The 8,051-nt window shown below is 42.6% G+C and overlaps 1 pseudogene; it reads right to left on the bottom strand.

Moving 5' to 3' along the window:
- Positions 1–4,057: 4,057 nt before the first annotated feature.
- Positions 4,058–4,401, bottom strand: LOC100954164 (annotated as a pseudogene).
- Between the last annotated feature and the right edge of the window lie 3,650 nt (positions 4,402–8,051).

The following is an 8,051-nucleotide window of genomic DNA, read 5'->3' as shown; positions in this document are numbered from 1 at the left end:
CCCCTCTTTGCAGCATCCCTTTGATCCTGCTTAGAACCTTGCCACTAAGTGGTGGGAAACAAAAGGAGTGGACTCTATTCAACAATAAGGAAATTCTAAAATTCCCCAACCCAGGTAATGTGATTGCCCTGTTTCGGTTGAACATTCTAGCTCAGCCAAGTAATCGAACCAGGGTTCAATTAACAGGGTTAGAGGAGCTGGGACCCTGACCCCCACCACCATGTACCTGTAAAGCTAATAACATCTGTGTACTTGTTCTCTTGTTCATCTGCCTGGTGTCAGTGTCGTTTCTAGATCTAGCAGAAGAGCCCACATAGGACCTGAGGGAAGTGGAGGGGATCTCTGACTCCCTCACAGGTGTCACAGGGGCTTAACTGCTTGTCCCCACCAGCCCCGACCGTCAGGAGCTGAGCTGGAACCACTAAGTTCATTTCTCCCTCCCTTTCTAGAAGATTCTCTTGAGACTCCAATAGTTTAATCTCTCTGTGGACCAGCTAAGCACCCTCCTTCTGCTATTTTCCTTCTTCCCTCAGCCACCATTTCTGGATCGTCTCTGGGGACTAAGGCAGCCTGGGACAGTTTTTTACACCTACTTTCTTCCATGTCTACCAGTATCTCCCAACTCCCTGGTTACTTCATAGGGCCCCCCCTTAGCTCTGCCCACCAGTTCCCTACCAGCATGGTGGCTGCCTCAAAATGGGTCTACCCTAGTTTAGGGGGTTAGCCATCCCTCAGATGGCCTGGAAATCTCAGATCCGTGCCCACCCACGGCAAGTACAAATCGTGGTTTATAACTCCTTATTTTCATTACCTCTTTATTTATCAACTCACTTAATTTCTATATTAATACTACCTTCTTCTAGGGTAGAAGCTCAGGCCAGGTCAATTTGGAATCCACCTTCTCTCCCAGGGTTGTGTTTGAGTTCTGTGGGGGCCTTGCACTCTAGTAAAATGCTTGGTCCTCATAAGTGTCAGTTCCTCCTTCCTTCCTGTCCCTGGGCCTACTGGCTCTCTGCAGCACCTGCAGGGACACAGGGACCCTTTGCTCTTCAGGTGGTCTCCGCAGGCAGGCAGTGTCTCCCTCTCCCCCGGCAATGATGGAGAAGCAGGGCTCACAGCCCACTCCAGCACCCACCACTAGCTCTGCTCCCCTCCCTTCTCCCCTGCACCCCTCCACTCCCTGGCCCAGTTCTCCTTAAACCCTATTCAACCAAACTCCTAATCTGTATCCCAAATCTCCTCAGTTCTCCCTGGGACTTGGGTTTTGGAAACAAAAGCTACTTCCTTTTCTCTTGAACACCTTGTCATGCCCCTTCATCAAGGTAATGACCTTGGTTAATGAGGGGGGAAGAATGCAGCAGAAGGAAAGAGTGAGAAAACATCAGTGAGTATTTTCAAACACCCTCACATCAGCATCTGCTAGTACCTTGCCCTTAAATGTCAGATGCTATCAGTGGTTCAAATATGCTTCCCCGCAGCCTAATTTCCTTCATTCTCGGATCCTGAGTTTTAGTCCTTGCTTATGTCCAGCCTGGAAGTTTATTTTACACTTTCACATATGAGCCTGGACCCAATGTTACAGCAACCACCTCCCTCCACTCTATTCTACTCAGGCAATCTTCTGCCTAAGGCTCTTCAGACCACTTCACATTTCATTAGGTGCTTCATCAGGAAGAGCACAGAGAAGTGGGGTAGCTCAAAATGACCGCCTTCATTCGCTGATCTCTTTGTTTTGCACCAGAAAGTATTTCTGCCACTCGGTTGGCATATTCAAAGGGTCGCGAGAAACCCCTCTTGTCAATTCCAGTTCCATTCCATTTAGTGGCATGCACAGTCGAGTGAGCTGTTTAAGTGGGGTAGTTAGCAAATGAAATGAATTTGAATTTGTATTACATATTCTTTCAATTATTTATGGTAACCCATATCAGTGACTTTTCCCCTCTGCCCTCCTGAATCATCAAGAGAAAACAGAAGGAAAAGTAACTCAGCACTTTTCGCAAGGCCTGGTGCTGATTACTGCTTATTGTGCTGAACTGATCTTCATTAAGAGCTGGGTAACCTGGCTTCTTCCTGTAGCCTTTCAGACCTTTGAAGATCTTTGGGTCTAGGGCCACCACTCCATGGAGCTAGAAGAGACCAAGTGTGATTTGAGAGGTCCCACCAGGTGCCCCCTGCTCTACCCTTCTAAAATACCCCACATTGAAGTTACTTTTTGGGTTGTTCTCAGAAAGTCTTAATTAATCGTATTTGAGTGATTCTCTGGGATTTTAGGACATGACCCCTTAAAGGTCACTGTTATAACCTATTTTGGTGGCCTGCTTGGCTAGATCTCTAATTTTCTCCCATTAGCATCACGTAGGAAGGCTCAGAAAATCTGGGTTTCAAGGAAAAGTTCCTATAAATAACCTCAGATCTATGGCCTTAATGGTGAACAGATAAGCCTTGACTATCCATTATTAAACAGCCTATTAAGTTCACACACAGACTCCAGAGAATATACAAAATAGTCCCTTAGCTTAGAAAACAAATGAAATGTCTGAGTCTTCCATTACATCTCCGAGGCAAACCACGAAGGAATTGAGTGATGCACCCTTCATTCCAGGGCTGAAGCTAATCCCACATTCTTAAGCCGTGGTTTCCTGATCTAGTCCGTTCTCATACCACTCATTTCCACCAAAGTTTATGTGGGCAATTCAGTGACTTTCTTAAGTAATTTTTTTTTTTTTTTGACAAAGAAAAGCTATGTCAGAAAGTAGGGGGATGGCATATCATTAAAAAACAAATAACAAAATTATAAAGAATGGTATATCAATGGTAACTAATAGTAAGTTACAGAATAAAAGTCTGGAGACAACGAACACAAAATTAAAGGGCAGCATTTGGAGGCCCTTTAATTGCATGGTAATTGGGAGTCAAAGCAGAACCTATTTAGAATCCACAAGGTCTATTAGGAATCCAGAACACCAAAATTAGGAAAAGAAATCAGATTTTAATTGTAAACAGAAGACTAATCATTAGCTCTTCCCTTTCCCTAGAGTAAGTCATGGATAGTTGCCTGACATTTTACATTTTACTTTAAATACAAAAAAAAAAAAAAATTACACAGTGGCTTACTCGTTAAGATTTTTCTTTATTAGTGACCATCAGAAATGTAGCTAGAGTCCAAAATTAAAAGACATCCTCCCAATTCCTCTATGAACAGCGTATTCTCAAAGATTTCCTATACCACTATAGGTCTACAGCTACAGACGAGGACCTCCTGCATACGTGCTTTATACCAATTACACGTGCACTGAAAATAGAGTTAACTCAAAGACTTTTTTTTTTTTTAAGAACTGGATTTTGCTTTGTTCTAGTTTACACAGGACAGCCCCAGACTCAACACTTGGCTCCAGGTGATATGCCAACTCTGAGAGCACACGAGATGCTGCTTGCAGTCTGGGTTGAGGTTTGTGAGGCAGGCTGTGTCTGGGCTCCATTACAAAGAGTGCTGTGATTGACCGGCAATGCCTGTCATGGCAATACCCTATCCTTGCCTTAGGTAGTGATTCTGCTACCCATGCTGCGTTGTCTCTCCGGCTAGGTGGCTGAAGAGGCAGTGTGAAGGCCACAGAGCTGTGAGTGGCTTCCCAGGGCAACCCACACAGGGTTTTTCAGTGGTCTGCATACTGAAACATTAGCATTAGCTCCTTATCCTCTGGAATCTGTCTCCACCAGGTGAAAACAGCTGGCTGGCCTCAGTGGGTTAGCCATGACTTGGGAGTAAAATCATTTTTACATGGCACAAAGAAATGACTTTTACCTCTAGATGAACCTTCAAAACTTTCTATCCAAAACTTTCTATCCAAACCTTGTTACTCAACCTAAGTTGAGTAAAAGGACAGTCTTACTTTAATCAATTCCAAAATGAGGTTACACAGCTTCCAAAAGTACTGTCACAGCAGAAACCACAAGGGTGCGTGTAAAGCATTTCTAGAAAATACCAGAGGGACCAAGCATAACCCCAAACTGGCCTTCTGCTTGCTCTTGCTGCTGCCCCAGACCCACGGCCAGGGGCCTACTCCGTCCCGCTGACTTGGGGAACGTCGTACTGCTCTGTGAGTGTATCCAGTGTCTGTTGAAGTCCTCTACTCTCTGCTTCTGGGTTTTAGATGCTTTCTTCAGGATTCTTTCTATCTGCCGCTTCTCCTGCATCTTCTCGAAGGCCACCTGGGCCGGGGTCCTCTTGTCCAGGCCACACCACTTCTCCTCCTCATTCTTCTTGCTCGTTCCCATTGCTCCAGGAGTTTTGCCTTGTCTTCATCCTTCTTTCTCTTCTTCTGCTTGGTCACACCAAGCTCTGCAACGCCTTTCAGCTTCAGGGGTCCCTTTTGGACCTGCTCATAGGCCTCCATACCACTCACCCGCAGTTACGTAGTAGATTGACTCTAACTCAAAGACTTACAAGTGTGCCTCACTGCTAAGAGGCAAGGAAGTCTGTGCAACAGCTGTCATTTTCCTGTGACAGAGGTAAATTAGGTCGGCGTAACTACACGTATATTGGATCCTCCTGATGAGCATCATTTGATCATGATAGATCAAAGATGGTAACATCTTTTAATAACCAAGCTTATTATACAGCAGTCAAATATAAATTTTAATACTCATTCTAACTGTAATATATCCAACTGTGTTTGGGCTTCAATAGCCAAAAACATTAAAGAGCTGATGAGTAGAAATAATAAATTATTTCCGACACTGCTGAAATGACACATAATACTATAGTCCCCTTTTATCTCTGGTTTTGCTTTCTAAGGTTTCAGTACTGTGGTTAAATGTGGTCCAATAATATTACATCACTACTCTTGCTTTGGGGGGTCTTTACTGAGTAAAATAAGGGCAACTTGAACACAAGCACTGCAATTTTACAACGCAGTAAAAATCTGAGAACACAGACAGCATCTATATGACCATAGGGCGGACAGCATATCCAATGTGGAGACTCTGGACAAAGGGACAATTTATATTTTGGGCCGGCTACTCAAAATGGTATGCAGGTGAAGACCCTATGAACTATTTGTTTGGGGAACTTTCCATTTATGTCCCACTACCTACATCATTCACCTCATCCTATAGACATTTTATCATCTCACATCCTCCCAAGAAGAAGGGTGAGTACAGTGCAATAAGAAATTTTGAGAGAGGCCACATTCGCATAACTTTTATTATGGTATACTGTTATAATTGTTCTGTTTTATTTTTGTTGTTAATCCTTTACTGTACCTTACTTATAAATCAAACTTTATCATGGGTATGTATGTATAGGAAAAAACAGACAAGTTGATTAGCCCTAATCTGAAAATCCAAAATCCATAATGCTCCAAAATCTGAAACTTTGTGAGTGTCAATAGCATGCTGAAAGAAAATGCTCATTGGAGCATTTTGGATTTCAGATTAGGAATGCTCAACTGGTAAGCATAATGTAAATATTGAAAAATTTGAAAAAAATCCAAAATCCCATTCTAGTCCCAAGCATTTCAGATAAAAGACCCTCCACCGGAGTTTATAGGGTTTGGTACTATTCATGGTTTCAGGCATCCAGTGCTGGTCTTGGAATATATCCCTCTCAGGTAAGAAGGAATTACTATATTGAAAAATCAACCTTATTTGGTTATACTTTGATACTTTACAATTGCTTTGTAAGATCCATACACTAATCTGTGTATGTTCTAAGAATATTTGTTTTTTACAAATATATTATAAAAATAGCTCCACGTTTTTATTTCAGTTTATTAAATATTAAATAATTTGCTACATAGAGTTTGCAACTTTTTGTTTGGGCAATAAAATTCATATTCCAAATGCTCCATGCTACATAGTTGTAAAAAGACTCTACTAAATCTTTCATCCATTTTGGCACCTGCTATGGATAAGGTACTGTGACAGGCATTAGAAAGACTATAAAATATATAAAGTAACATAAGACTAATAAAACAAAACAAGTGTCACATGAGCTCAGAGGAGAAGAGGTGCTCACAGGGCACAAATCAGGAAAGACTTCATGGAAGTAAGAGAATAAAAACGAGGCCAAGAAAAGGGAGAATTCTGTTAGATGGCTGAGCAGACATTCATTCGTTTATTTAGTGTACATTTCCTGAGCCACAAGCTGGGTTGAAAATTGTCATAGGAGGTATAGAGACAGATATACTCAAGAATGGTGACCAGCAGTCTGGTTAAGTTAAAAGCAGCATAGCTACAGGGCTGTGATGAGAAATACCGCCGTCAAGATACTTTGGACTGACTCAGGAAGGGCTATGAACATGAGCCTAAGGAGTTTGGACTTCACTTCCGGCAACACGAAGCCATTACGTTTATAGCCAGAAGGGGAGCGCTAGAGTGACAAGAGCATAAGATCAAAGAGAACACACCAGAGAATACAAAATTTAAGGAGTAGACAGTGGTCAGAAACACAGAACTATAAGAAAATGGAATCTCCGGTACCCAGAAAGTAGAGTTTCATGGAGTGAACAACAGTACCACATGCTACAGAGAGGTGCGTAGCATAGAAATTAAAACACTTGATAAAGCAAATGTGAGCAATTGGGTAGTACTGAGGGAGCAAAAGCCAGAATGTTCTCAATTGCAAGGCGTAAGAGGCAGCGAGGAGACAGAGGTTGGGGCAGAAGACTCTTTCAAGAAATGGGGCCATAATGGGCTGTAGCAAGGGATGACAATACCCTGTCCAGGAAATGAATTTTTTAAGATAGTGGGATCTGGGCATATTAATGTCTTAAGGAAAGAGCCAGAGGAAGAGGAAAAATTTAAAAGAAAGCAAATAAATCAAAGAACCAGCTGGTAGAGTAATAATGTATAATCCAGAAAGTCCTTTAAAAGAAGAAATAAGTAGAGAAGATACGGCTGGTTTCTAGCACTCCTAAAATACACCACCACCAAGTACAGGCACAACCCTGTGTTGAGAAAAAAAAGACAAATGAAAGAAAAATTGAAAACTCCAGGCAGAGCTAGAAATACAAAAACTGAAACCCAGAAACCCAGTGAGACACCTGCCTCGCAGTGACCAGAAGTGCAACACCAGATGCAGCCTCTGTCCACCCGGAGAAGGCAACATGGCTTCTGAGAAGGATGCGAGCCACCTTTTATTGAAGGGCTTGCGAGCCGCCTTTTATCAAAGGGGTTTTCCAGCTGTGCATTTGATGGATTCAGCCAGATCGGTGGAATAGAAAGGCTGAGGAAAGGTGTGTATGTACCAGAAAAGCAATAAAGGATGAGCTGTCTCTGTTCACCTATCCTTAGCCACACCAGTATAATTCTTGAAAGCATTTTAATTAATAGAAGAGAGTTAGTCAGAAAGAACAAGTAAAAGTTAGCACATTATGCAAATGAAGTAAAGTCCTCAAAAAGTGACCCCCTATATTTCACTGAGAGAGACATCTCTGAGATGACATATGTTTTCTGTTGAATTTCTGCAGTGAGCTCTTTGAGAAGGCCACTTGTCCCTAGAAAATCTCCAGGTCCTACTACTTCTAAAGGGCATCTCCCCATAGAGTACTGAGCGAGGTTATTGTAAAAGACACAGGCCAAGGAGGGGTCTGCAGAGAGCACCACAGTCTCACCAAATTATCACAGGGCCCCTTGGCTTTGCCTATTAGAAGTTTAGTCGTAATTCCTATAAATGAACCAGATTTGGAAATGGATGTTTAGGAACAGAAGCAGCCTCAATGCCACAGCTCAGGAAGCAGCTGGGCAAGGAACGTGCTCATCCTAGCATTCAATGATAATAGGTTTAACAAGTGAATAGACACTAAGGTGGGGGTAGAGGGGAGTATTTTACCCTGTTTGACCTCTTAGAAAAGTCACCCAGGGTGTCCTGGGGGAGCAGAGATGATAGAAGGGAAATGCAGACATACCCTCTTATCTACCTTCCCTGTTACAGAACCGAAAGAGAAAAAATGGTTTCCAATCACTTTTACAAATGTTTGTCTTTAGCTCATGCATTCCAGTGGGTCAGTGTCTGTCCAGTTCTTCTGCTCACTCTCCACTACCAAGACACA

Source organism: Otolemur garnettii, unplaced genomic scaffold (assembly GCF_000181295.1).
Source record: "Otolemur garnettii isolate 467f Iridium unplaced genomic scaffold, OtoGar3 scaffold00012, whole genome shotgun sequence".
In the NCBI taxonomy this organism is placed as follows: domain Eukaryota; kingdom Metazoa; phylum Chordata; class Mammalia; order Primates; family Galagidae; genus Otolemur; species Otolemur garnettii.
The sequence above is the reverse complement of the archived record's forward strand: the minus strand, read 5'-3'. Positions and strand labels throughout refer to the sequence as shown.